Source organism: Delphinus delphis, chromosome 2, assembly GCF_949987515.2.
Source record: "Delphinus delphis chromosome 2, mDelDel1.2, whole genome shotgun sequence".
NCBI classification, from domain to species: domain Eukaryota; kingdom Metazoa; phylum Chordata; class Mammalia; order Artiodactyla; family Delphinidae; genus Delphinus; species Delphinus delphis.
In genome coordinates this window covers 139,420,528-139,433,858 of record NC_082684.1, presented here as the reverse complement: position 1 = coordinate 139,433,858, position 13,331 = coordinate 139,420,528, and the positions used below count along the sequence as shown (strand labels likewise).

The following is a 13,331-nucleotide window of genomic DNA, read 5'->3' as shown; positions in this document are numbered from 1 at the left end:
AGTTTTCCAGATGCTGTGATTGTTTTTGTTGATCCGGGGCACAGTGTACCACTTCTGGCAATCACATAATGCTCCACGTGGGACATGGCTGTGTCCTTCTCCCAGAGCGCCACGGGGAGGGGGTGCTGAGGGCCCCTGCACTCCGCTCACTGCGCAGAGCATCTGCCCAAATGGGATACGAAGAACCTGACACCACAGAGCTTTGATTTGATATGTTCTCCAGCAAAGGAGAATATGAGCCCAACCACGGAGTTCTTTGTTATATTAATGAGCTCTGCTTTGACTGGTGTGGGGTGGAGGGTGGCGTATGGAGGGAAGGTGGGGGAGAGGGAAGGAAGAAGGCAGGAAAAGACCAAGGGGTTTCCTATGCCTGGGCGGTGACTGAGGGAACCCCTAGGCCAAGACGTGCATGGACCCCTTGATCCCTGTGTGAAAGTCTAGGTCTTTGAAAAAATACAGTCACTTTTGTCTCTTTCTTCACATCTGCTTCTTCACTTCTGCAGCTGTGGCTCAGAGTCATAACCTCTGTGTGAACCCTAGCTACCGTGCTCAATTTCAGACAGGATCAGGTGGAGGGCAATGTGACCCACAGGAAAGAAGGCCAGACTTGTGGCTCTGCCAGGAACCAGCTCTGGGCCCTTAGCAAGTCTCTGGCCCAGTGTATGCATCAGTTTTCTGATCTGTACGTTGAAATAAGAATGTCTAACCCCACCCGGGGTTGTGAGTGTAGGATGAGACTGTATATGGGAAAGTACTTTGGAAAACAAAAGCACTTGACATACACAAGATGCTCCTGAGAGAGGGCTTGAAACAAAAGAAAGATGTCTTGATCTCAGTCTTGGTTTACTAACTCAAGAAAATGAAATCTGGATTCCAACCAGGGACCGTAAGTTCTTACCCAGCCCCTGCTACCAGTTTCCATGGTAACTTGTGACTCTGGTCTAATTACTTGTCCACGGACTCCAACTGCTTCTTCTGTCGAGTAGGGAATGATGGCTTGTCACCGGGACTTTTATAAAGCCCTCTTCATGATTGATTAAAAATGACAATAAATCAAAATCCTATGCACGGGGAAAGTTAGCATTTTAAGTGAAAATAAACCTGGGTGCCATTATGTGTTATCTCTTTTCAGGTAAATTATTCTGAAAACCATGGTTAGCTGACACCAAGACTGCTTAGGAGATATCATTAGACTATAATAGCTTAAGGTTTCTCATATCCATCTATCCTTTCACACCTGCTGGTTGGATCTACTCTCCTCTAACCTCAGAGGTTTGGTCCAGATCCTGTTCTCCTTGTTCTCAGTCTGAAGCACTGTCCTCTCTCAATCCTGTGTTTTAAACCATAGTGCGGTCACAGACCACATTGCAGCAAGCTCACAGGTGCCAACCTAAAGCAAATAGTCTTCATATCGATTCTGACAACTTCCACCAATGGTTAGGGAGGCCAAATAGTAGAGGGGAAAGAGCTTTGGCATCATATGAAACTGGACTTCGCAACTCAGCTCCACCACTCACTTCCTGTGTGACCCTGAGCAAGTCACCTAACCTCTCTGAGTCTCAGTTTCCTACTTTGTAAAGAGATGAAAGCCATAGAGTAAGTATACTGCAAAGAGGAGAGGGGAGGAATAAATGTAATGAGCTAGGCATGTGAAGAACTTAGCGCAGTGGCTCATAATAAGCACTATGTAAATGTAGTTCTCTGCTGTAGAAAGGTCTTGATTGGCTGAAGGGGGACTATTTCACCCCATAGTTCCTAGTTCGGGCAACCCCACCAGCCTCCCTGGTTTGAGCAGTCACACCAAATTCCGTGAACCCTAAGAAAAGAATGAGTGATTTCCAAGTAACACTGTCCCCCGCAATTCTACACATTGGCCTCTCAAAGAATGTAGTTTTTGTCATAACAAGCCAAACTCCCTACTGAAGCAATGATGCTTTCTCAATCAGTAGACTCAGAACCACTCTGCCACAGGAAATGCCCAATCACTAGACTCTTGGGGCTGGGAGGTATTCCTGAGCTCAGAGATGCCACGTACTATTGGAATAAGCTGGCAATTTCCCCTTGCTTGGATGCTCTAGTTCCGTGCAATTGCAGGAATGTATGAGCTTATCCCTCCTTTCAGTTCCTTTCAAAAAAAAAAAAACTAGCAAACAACCCCCAGATGCTTGCATTTCAGTTTGCATTGGTCTCCCCTGGTCTCTTATCCTTGAAATAAGAGTTTGGGGCTCACTTTGCAGTGGAATAAATTATAACTAGGTTACTTCTGTCTGCATCCTAGTTTTTTAACACAGATATGCAAAACTTCTCTTTGATATTACATATCTGTTTTCTCGTCTCGACAGGGTTTTGTGGCAGTTAGAAATGATGACAAGATACAGAGAGAGTCCTTAAAGGGTGTTCAAAGAATCAGAAAATGAAAACTCAGAAACTTGGGCTCGCTCTTCAAATTCGGTTTCCTCTGGGGGAAATGGGAAGGGAAAATCCCTCCAATACCTCAGTCATTCCATTTTTATCATAGAGACTTGATGATAAAATGAAGTGGTACTTAATTCCAATGAGAATTTGTAAAATTCTTTTGAGATGTTTAAGAAGAACACTAAACTCCAAGATTATAAAGTGTACTTTGCCTGTAACTGTTGAGTTGGCTGTTTGTTTTTAGTGCAGGCAACAGATGTGTCTGTTATAAGAAGGATCCCTGGGCTTATTCTACCCTCTGAGAGAACAAACAAGTTGACACAGGCCCACTCCATAGGAAAGAAATCAATTCAGAGATGGTGAATAAGAGAAATCCCATCATACTAGGTCTCATGTAACTAGCTGTCAGCAGAAGAGAAGTGGTAAGAAGTGGGGAAGAGAGCAGAGAAAAGTTATAGAAGGAAGAGTTCTAACTCGTAGCCATTGTCCAGACAAAAGGGGAGATGCAGGGAAGTGAAAGAAGGTGCATGGGCTTCCACCGGGGGCTGAGCAACAGGGTGGTCTTGTGAAGACTCAATACAGTCTGATGCTGCACAAAGCATGCCAGGCAAGACTGGAAATGGAACATCTTTTTTTAATTGAAGTATTGAGTTACAATATTATATTAGTTTCAGGTGTATAACAGAGTAATTCACTCCATTTAAATTTGTTATAAAATACTGGCAGTATTCCCTGTGCTGTACAATATATCCTTGTAGCTTATTTATTTTATGCATTACTACGTTTGTGCCTCTTAATTCCCTACCCCTGTCTTGCCCCTCCTCCCTTCCCTTTAAAGTTCCTGGACACGGAACTTTAAACGTTGAACTAGAACCTGGAAACATCTCAGCCAAGTGATTTTTATATACAAAGCTATTTAGGGGGAATTCGTAAAGGAAAAGTATTGCCCACTATTCCATCCGACCTGACAATAACTTCATTCTTGTACGTTCCATTTTTGTTCTCGTCCGTGTCAACAAAAAATATTTACCAAGTTACTACCAAGCAAATATACTGTATTTTGTATACTACATTTTTGGAAACTAACAGTGGGTCATAAGGATTTTTCCACAGTCCTGCATAGTCTTAAAATTTTTTTTAACATCAACAACATCTTGAGGCTTATGAGGAGAACAAGGAGGCCAGGCGGAGGGAATGTTCCAGATGGACGAGAGCTGGAAAAGAAGGGACCAAGAGGAGCAAGGGGAGAGCAGTGAAGAGGCACTGTGGAAAACACTTTGGATTTTTTTTTTTTTTTTTTTTTTTTTTTGTGGTACGTGGGCCTCTCACTGCTGTGGCCTCTCTCGTTGCGGAGCACAGGCTCCAGACGCACAGGCTCAGCAGCCATGGCTCACGGGCCAGCCACTCTGCGACATGTGGGATCTTCCCAAACCGGGGCACGAACCCGTGTCCCCTGCATCGGCAGGCGGACTCTCAACCACTGCGCCACCAGGGAAGCCCAACACTTTGGATTTTTGAAAACTTTTTATTATGGCAAACTTACAAATATATATAAAAGTAGAGAGGGACTTCCCTGGTGGTGCAGTGGTTAAGACTCCACACTCCCCATGCAGGGGGCCAGGGTTCAATCCCTGGTCAGGGAACTAGATCCCACATGCATGCCGCAACTAACGAGCCCTCGAGCCGCAACTAAAGACCCAGTGCAACCAAATAAGTAAATAAATTTTTTTTAAAAAAGAGTTAAAAAAAAGTGTAGTTATAATGAGTCCGCACGTAGCTATCACCCAGCTCCAACAATGATCAACTCATGACCCACTTTGTTTCATCTCTACCCCCACCAACCCATCACTCCCTTCCCCGCGTTATTTTGAGACAAATTCAAGACATCACATTATTTAAGTGGTTGTCAAACTTGAGCAGAGCATCAGAGTCCCCTGGGGGACTTGTTAAAACAGATTGCTGAGCCCCACCCCCAGAGTTTCTGATTCAGCAGTTCTAGGGTGGGGTTGAGAATTCATATTTCTAACAAGTTTCCAGGTGATACTGATGCTGCAGATCCAGGGACCGCACTTCGAGAACAATGGTATTATTTTACCTGTACGTATTTTGCTTTTAAAAAGGACTTCTTTTTTTAAAATAATTTTTAAATTTTTCAGCAGCTTTATTGAGATATACTTGACATGCAGTAAACAATACATATTTAAATGTCTTAATTTGGAGTTTTGGCATATGTGTATATCCATGAAACCATCATCACAGTCAAGATAAAGAACATTTCTGATAGCCCCAAAGATTTCTTGTGCCCCTTTCTAATCCCTCAGGCTGTAGTACCGACCCACTCCAAACTCCCCAAGAACCAGTGAGCTGTTTTCTGTCACTATAGATTTTTAAACTTTTTTAGGATTTTATCTACGGAGTCATACGATATGTATCTTTCATGTGTGGTGGCTTAGCCTAATCCTCCTGAGATTTATCCATGTTGTGTGTGCATACACCCCCCTCCCCCAGGACTCCCTTCTTTAAAAGGTAATCATGATGTTACCATCACTCACAAAAATCAATAATAGTTTCTCAGTATCACATTTTTCTTATTGTCTTCTTGGTGGTTTTACTATCCGTTTGTTTGAAATGGGCTCCAAACAAGGTCCATACACTGCAATAGGTTAAGACATCTCTTTAGATTCTTTTGATCTATAGGTATAATTTGAATTGGTAGCCTGAAGAATCATTTGAGCAGTAGCAGAGACGTGCAGGTGTGTATTGTGAAAAGAGCACAGACTTTGGTCTGCATCGCACTCCACCACTTACTAGCTAAGAGAGGTTGGACCTGTCATCTAAGTGCTCTGAGCCTCACTTTCCACATTTGTAAGAAGATAATAAGCCTATCTCATGGAGAAAACTTGTGAGAATTATATGAAAATGAAGCCTGTGGCATGGTGTCTAATACATAGTAGGGCTACGGAATCAGAAGATTTGAGTTTGTAGAAGCTTTGTGACCTGGGGCAAGAACTTAACTTCTCTAAGCTTCAGTTTCCTAATCAATAAAATGGAGCATAATAGTCTCTTTTATAGAGTTGTGAATGAGCTAATGGGTATAAACATCTTAAGCATAGTATCCAATATGCAATAAGCACTCACATTTTTTGTTGTCCTGAAAACACCAATTATTATTTTAAATTTATTCATTTATTTTTGGCTGCATTGGGTCTTTTTTGCTGCACACGGGCTTTCTCTAGTTGTGGCGAGTGGGGGCTACTCTTCCTTGCGGTGTGCGGGCTTCTCATTGCGGTGGCTTCTCTTGTTGTGTAGCATGGGCTCTAGGTGTGTGGGCTTCAGCAGTTGTGGTGCGTGGGCTCAGTACTTGTGGCTCGTGGGCTCTAGAGCGCAGGCTCAGTAGTTGTGGCGCACGGGCTTAGTTGCTCCGCGGCATGTGGGATCTTACCAGAGCAGGGCTCAAACCCATGTTCCCTGCATTGGCATGTGGATTCTTAACCACTGCGCCACCAGGGAAGTCCTCTTTCTATTGTTTTAATTTTCGTTTATCTGTTAGCTAGTGAGATTGAGCATTTATCTAATAACTAGTGGGGTTGAGCAAAGCTAGTGGATTTTCTTGTGTGAGTCACATATTCATAGCCTTTGCCCATTTTTCTACTGGGTTCTCTGTCTTTTTCTGATTGACTGTAGAACTTTCTTATATGTTCTAGGTGAGAATCCCTTGCTGGTTTTAGAAGTGTCAATTTTTTTCCCAGTTTTTCACTCGTCAGTTGATTTTGATAATGATACCCATCCTTATCATTATCATTAATTTTTTTTTACATGTACACATGCTTTTATTTTCACAAATAATAATGTGTATACATATGCAAAGATACTGTAATCTATATAATATCCCACATATCAATATTATTTCACATGAAAAGTTAGAAAATATTAGGGAGAATTTAATAAAGATACTATGGTATATGATATCTGAACATACTAAATACAAAAATAAATTATGTTAGCTAGCTATAGATAATAAATCTATGAAAGGAGAAAAAGCTATGTTTGGTGGTTTTTTTCTTTTGAATTTTATTTTATTTATTTTTTTATACAGCAGGCTTTTATTAGTCATCCATTTTATACACATCAGTGTATACATGTCAATCCCAATCTCCCAGTTCATCACACCACCAACCCCACCCGTCGCTGCTTTCCCCCCTTGGTGTCCATACGTTTGTTCTCTACATCTGTGTCTCACTTTCTGCCCTGCAAACCGGTTCATCTGTACCAGTTTTCTAGGTTTCACATATATGCTATCATTAATTTTAAAATAGTCAAATCCCTCAATTTTTTCTTTGGCCTATGGTTGTACTTTTTAGGTCTTGTTTTTTTTTTTTTTTTAAAAAAATCCTTCCCCACTTTAAAGATCATAAATATATTCTCCTATAAATATTTCTATTTGGGCTTCCCTGGTGGCGCAGTGGTTGAGAGTCCGCCTGCCGATGCAGGGGACACGGGTTCATGCCCCGGTCCGGGAAGATCCCACATGCCATGGAGCGGCTGGGCCCGTGAGCCATGGCCGCTGAGCCTGCACGTCCGGAGCCTGTGCTCCGCAACGGGAGAGGCTACAGCAGTGACAAGCCCGCGTACCGCAAAAAAAATATATATATATATTTCTATTTATTTGTTTTGTAGGGTTGCCTTTCACATTCATATCTTTAATGCCTCTGAAATTCGCCTTTGTTTATGGTGTTAGGGATTCAGCTTAATTCTTCTCCATCTAGTGAACCAGTTTCCCCTGCACTATCTACTAAGCAACATATCCTGACCCCACTGATTTGTGGTGTGTTCTTTTCCATACATCAGGTGCACTCACAGCCAAATGCATAAACACACACGTATACATTTCTGAGCACTTTCTGGTCCTTGGTCTATTTGCATGTTTTTGCACCAGGACCATAGCATTTTGTTATACGGCATTGGAGCAGAGTGGGACAAGTCCTTTCTCTTTGCTGTTTTCTCAATATAGACTCAACTAATTGTGGACTTTGGTTTTATTCTTCCACATAAATTTTGGAATATGCTTTTTCATTCCCTCAAAATATTTGTTGGAAGTATATTGAAATTGCCTTGAATTTTTATATTAACTTTGGGAAAATTGGTATCTTTACATGTTAAGGGGTCTTGCCCACCACCGTGGCACCACCTCTTTGCTTATTCAAGTCTTATATTATGTCCTTTAATAGTTTTATATTTCGCTCTAAAAATTTATTTTGAGCCTTTTAAGTTAATTTTTAGGTACTTTGTAGTTTTATTAAATTTTTATTTTGTATTGGAGTATAGTTGATTTACGATGTTGTGTTAGCTTCAGGTATACAGCAAAGTGATTCAGTTATACATATACATATTTTTTCAGATTCTTTTCCCATGTAGGTTATTGCAGAGTATTGAGTAGAGTTCCCTGTGCTATACAGTAGGTCCTTGTTGTTTATTTTACATATAGTAGTGTGTATATGTTAATCCCAACCTTCTAATTTATCCCTGCCCCCACTACCTTTCCCCTTTGGTAACCAGAAGTTTGTTTCCTAAGTCTGTGTCTGTTTCTGTTTTATAAATAAGTTCATTTGTGTCATTTTTTAGATTACACATGTAAGTGATATCATATGATATTTGTCTTTCTCTGATTTACTTCACTTAGTATGATAATCTCTAGATCCATCCATGTTGTGGCAAATGGCATTATTTCATTCTTTTTTATGGCTGAGTAATATTCCATTGTATATATGTACCACATCTTCTTTATCCATTCTTCTGTTGATGGGCATTTAGGTTGCTTCCGTGTCTTGGCTGTTGTACAGAGTGCTGCAATGAACATAGGGGCACATGTGTCTTTTTGAAGTATGGTTTTCTCCAGATATAGTACATTTTTAGGTACTTTATAGGTTCGTTGCTCTTGTGAAAGGTGTCTTATTTTCTATTATATTTTCTGGTTGAGTATTGCTGATGTAGAAGAATGCTACTGATTTGTGTAAGGAGATCCTGTTCCTGACATCCTTGCAGACAATAAGTAGTAGTTCTAAAAGTTTTTCTATTAATTCTGTGAGGTTTTCCACATAGGTAATCAGATAAGCTATAAATAATGACAGTTTTATCACTTCCTTTCAAATCCTTACACATATCGCTTCTTCTTCATGTCTTATCACATTGGCCAAGACCTCCAGTACTCTGTTGAGTTGTAGCAGCTCCTGTTCTTAGAGGGAACATGGGGCTGTCTGCACTATTATCTCCTCCCTATCCCCATGGGTTAAGCCTGCCCTAAGGTAGCCACAGGCTCCATCTTCTGTTGGCACACAGGACTAATCATTCTGTTTTGTCTTGTAGTGGAATTGGGGTAGACAACAATCTGCCCATGAAAATATGAGGGGAAAAAAAGATCGCAAAATAAAAGCTTCCCCACCTGTGGCATCTTTCCCCTTCCTCTGTAAACTACTGTCACAGACACACATATTGGAACGAACTATTTGCTGTCCTTCTAGAGGCTTCTCACAGTTATTGCATTAGACACTCAGATCCAACAACTGCCCCATTTCTGAGGTACTCCGTAGCTGGGTTGAAGGAAATAGCCAGTAGCCTAAAATGGGTTGCCATTTGTCAGGATCCAGAAGCCAGAGTGATACTTCTAAAATAACTATGATCATGAGAATGCTTTAATCAGAAGCCGTTGAAGACCCTCACCATAAGCTCTTTAATAAGAGCATTCAAAGGTCTTGACAAGCTGGCCTTACCTCCTTTTCCACTTACACAACTTATCCCACATTCAAACCACTCTGGGTGATCTCTTTTTCCTGAACAGGTGTACTTTAAACCCAATCTGTTTACCATACATAGAGTTTTCTTATCCTTTCTCCACGTTGAGAAATCCTACTCATTGATCAAGGCTCATCATTCTTATGAAGCCTTCTCAAGTTCATCCCATGGGGGTGCATCATTTCTTCCCTAGTGCCCCCATAGCACTTCTGTGTCAGACTTGCCTTATAGTTTGTTGTTAGTTATCTAACTGTCCCATTAGATAGTGACCTCCAGGAGGGCAAGGACTGTGTTTTATTCATCCCTATCTCTGCAGCAGTTCTTCACACGTAGTAGATGCTCAATAAATTTTTATTCATCAAATTAAATTATAGAGGCCACAAATTATAGGAAAAAGAAGTCATTTGTAAGGGTGAAGTAATGCTCTTGCCCAGTCTTGGCACCAGTAGGATTCAATGTGAATTTGCAAAGGTGTTGTTACCTTCAGTAATACTCAGCAACATGCAAATGGGAATGAGAACAGACACCGTAAACTCTTAGTCATTCTCTAATGACTTATTTATTACCTAATAAATCATTTGAGTGCTATACTAACAGGTGTTCAACCTGTGCAGCGCTGAGCAACTATTTAGAATAAAATGTACCTGCAAAGTCTAACATATAGGGGCAATTGTGGAAGTTAGCGTGAGGACAGACATTCCTGGGTCTCTGTTCCTGAATAATACTCCTACTTACACTGTTAGGTAGGTATCCTTACACACAGCCCTTGAAATGTACCTATTTACAGGTGAAGGTTATGACACAAATGGAAATTTATTTTTAAAATAGTACCTTTAATTTCAATAGGAATTTCCAATAAGTGGGATAGATTAGTCATGTTATAGAGGAGACATGAGAAAGGTAAATGAAGAAACTGAAGTAAAATTAATAATGTTTATATTGTTCCTTTTCTTTGAATGATATATAGCAGTTTCTTTTGTGTGTTTATTCCTTTTGCATCCCTGGACAATGGGTAAAGGAGGTATTATTATCATTTTGGTGAAAACTGAGATAAAGAGAAATTAAATTAATTTTCTTCAGTAGATTTTTGCAGCCCTGGCCCTCAATTTGTTCATGCCTCCCTGGATCCACCCTCTTGAGTCACACCTTTCCCACTGACTCAGGCTTGGCCATGTAACTTGCTTTGGCCAATGAAACAAGAGCAAATATGACACAAGCAGAAAATTTTAAGTGCTTGCATATTGGAGTTTGCCCTCTCTTACTGCCCTTGGGTACGCTGAGACCACCATGGTGAGACCACCATGTGAAGCCTGGGTTAGCCTGCTGGAGGATGAGCGATCATACAGAGCAGAGTTGGGTCATCCCAGCTGACTCCCCCTTGACCAACCAGCCTGTCAATCTCCTGATATGTGAGTGAGGCCAGCCAACTCCAGATAAGCCACCTACAGACCTCAGAGATCCACCACACCAACGCAGATCAGATTAACTGTCCAAATGGTTTATGGAATCATGAGAAATAATAAGTGTTTGCTATTTTAAGCCACTTAGGTTCCAGGTGGTTTGTGACACAGCAAAACCTAAGCGGCCTGTTTCCCAAGAACGCCTGCCTAATCAGGCTAGATCTCGAGGTCCTGGTCCCTAGGTTCATGTTCAGCTGCTGCCACCCCTCTTCTAGTCAAAGGTCAGGTTGAGATATACAGATCTTAAGGATGTTATTTTGTATCTTAGGTGTGATCAAACCTCTTCTTGAATTTCTCAAGGGCAAAGGCCATGCCTTGATTTTCCCAGTACATTTCTTCAGTCGTAAAATATGCTCTGTGAGGGGTATAACTTTTCTGAAAAGGAATGAAAGTTTAGTTTTTATAAGGCTGGAAGATAAAGAGCTATATGTGGTATGTTTAACTCTCAAAATGTATATGGGGCACAGATACTTCTAGTTACAAAGAAGATTTTAGACTAACATTCTTTCCTAAGAGAGAAGACAGAGAGGAAGGGAACAGCATGGACCATCCTTTTGTCCCCGAACCCAGACCAAAATCTTGCAGAGCCTCTGGGCTGAACTCTTCAGGCAATCACATTGACATCTATGTGAGCAGTGCCCCACCAGAGTTGTGCAGTATACAACTTACGCAGCTGTACGTGAGACCCCCTACTTGGCACGTAGCTGGAAAGAAAATATATATATATATATATATAACAAATTAGAATGAGTATCCCTCTTTAGTGGGCTCCCAGAGCACAAACCATTTTGCTTTTGGTGTGACAGAGTGAGAAAATAGCCAAATAAATTGTGTAGATCAGATACAGATTCAAAGAAGAAACTTTCACCAAATTTTGCAGGGCAAAAAAATAAAAACTCATTTTGGTTAATGGTGACACCTAGTGGTGTATCAAAACTGTGGGTTTTCCTTGGAGTAAAGTATTTTATTTTACAAGTTAGGGTGAAGGAGCCCTTGGACCCCTGCACCCTTCACAGATTAGGTAGTTGAGGCCCCCAGGCCTCCCAAGGTCAGTGCGGGTAGGATGTTGCTGCAGAATTTAACTCTCTGCAGGCCGTTCCAGCGGTGCTGTTGCAGAGACCTCAGAATAAATGCCAGAGAGGTGGTGGTAGCAGGGGGGTCCTTCCAGTAGTACAGGGTTACTTATTGTCACTTAAGACAGTTGTTCTGAGCTGTCTACCTTTCCATGACATCTTACTCTTTTTTCCATCTTCCCCTGCTTCTTCTACTTGTCCTTTTCTTCTTTGCTCTTCCCTTTCCCTTCCTTCTTTTCTCGTCTGCTTTTACTTTCCCCTCCTTTATTCTCTACCTCTTTTTCATTCTCTTTTCTCTGTGTACATTTGATGCCTCCCAAGGATGTTGCACTGTCTACTCTGGTGACCACTAACCCATGTGGCTATTTAAATTCAAATGAACTAAATGAAATGAAAAATCCAATCTCCCAGTCATGCTAGTCACATTTCAAGTGCTCAGTAGCACCAGTGGCTGCCCTATTGGACATTGCAGAACATGATCGTGTCCAGCATTGCAGAAAATCCTCTAGGAAAGCACTGGCCCAGGGCTTGGCTGACCTACCTCTACAGTCTCTCGTCTCTTTTCCTTCTCAGCACCTCTTCTCTAGGTAGAACAGTCTGCGTTCTTCTCCTCTCCCTTCCTTCCTGCTCACTCCACTTTATTTGGTGACTTTCTGTTTTCTGTATATTATTATATAAACTTGTCGAGGTAACCTTGCCAAGTAAACACAAACTTATATAATCACATTGGACAGTTTATTTGGGGCAGTGAGTGAGTCACAGCATCTTGTTTTCCATGCGTTGGGACACATCAAAATATTTTTAAACGCAACACATCAACACAGTATTTAAAACAATTATACCTCAGACCTTTTTTTCTTCTTTTTTAATCCACAGGTGTCTACCTTTCTGCCTTGTCTTGAGTTCAAGTAGCTTTCAAAGTAAAAAGTACAATTTTTTAATGCCTGAAACAATATACATTTTAAATATAAAATGGCTTTGAAATACACAGGAATCTAGTTACAGATTGGCGTTTGGCTGGGATGGAATGGACATTTACTTTTTGTTGAATGCCCTTGTATAGTATTTGATTTTTTTACAAGATTTGTAAGTGTGTTCAGAACTTATTAAATTGAATTCTAAATTACTTTTGAAATTAAAAATAATGTCTGAAAATGTCACGACACCAAGAGGATCAAACCAAAATAGTCCCGGAAAATGAGATCTCAGAGAAGGTAGTTTCTGAATGAGCCTGCAGGGTTTGGGTGGTGACGTGTCTCTTTAAAGAGATAATGCAGCGGGCAGAGCCCTGTGTTAAATTTAGATTTATGTCCAGTGATAATTTGCCAAGAATCAGAACGCCCTGACAAGTGTCCCCTCCTGACCGTTGATGGAGATTTATATCAGAAAGAGAGCCATCTTTTTCCTTCCCACCCATCACTGAGAGCCTGTCCCTTTGGTGCCCACCTCCAAAGGGATGGAAGACGCTAACAGCCTTTGAGCCTCCTTTCCAGGGTCCACTCGCCCACCTCTCTTCAATAAGGTCTTGATGAACAAAATGAAAGTTACCCTTTCTCTTCCTTTTCCTTGGCTTTCCCGGGCTAATCATGGTCGC

The 13,331-nt window shown here is 41.2% G+C and overlaps 1 protein-coding gene across 1 annotated transcript in view; it reads left to right on the top strand.

Moving 5' to 3' along the window:
• Positions 1–13,331, top strand: part of USP3 (ubiquitin specific peptidase 3) — a 211,991-nt gene that overhangs the window by 4,135 nt on the left and 194,525 nt on the right. The gene's annotated exons all lie outside the window — the stretch shown is intronic.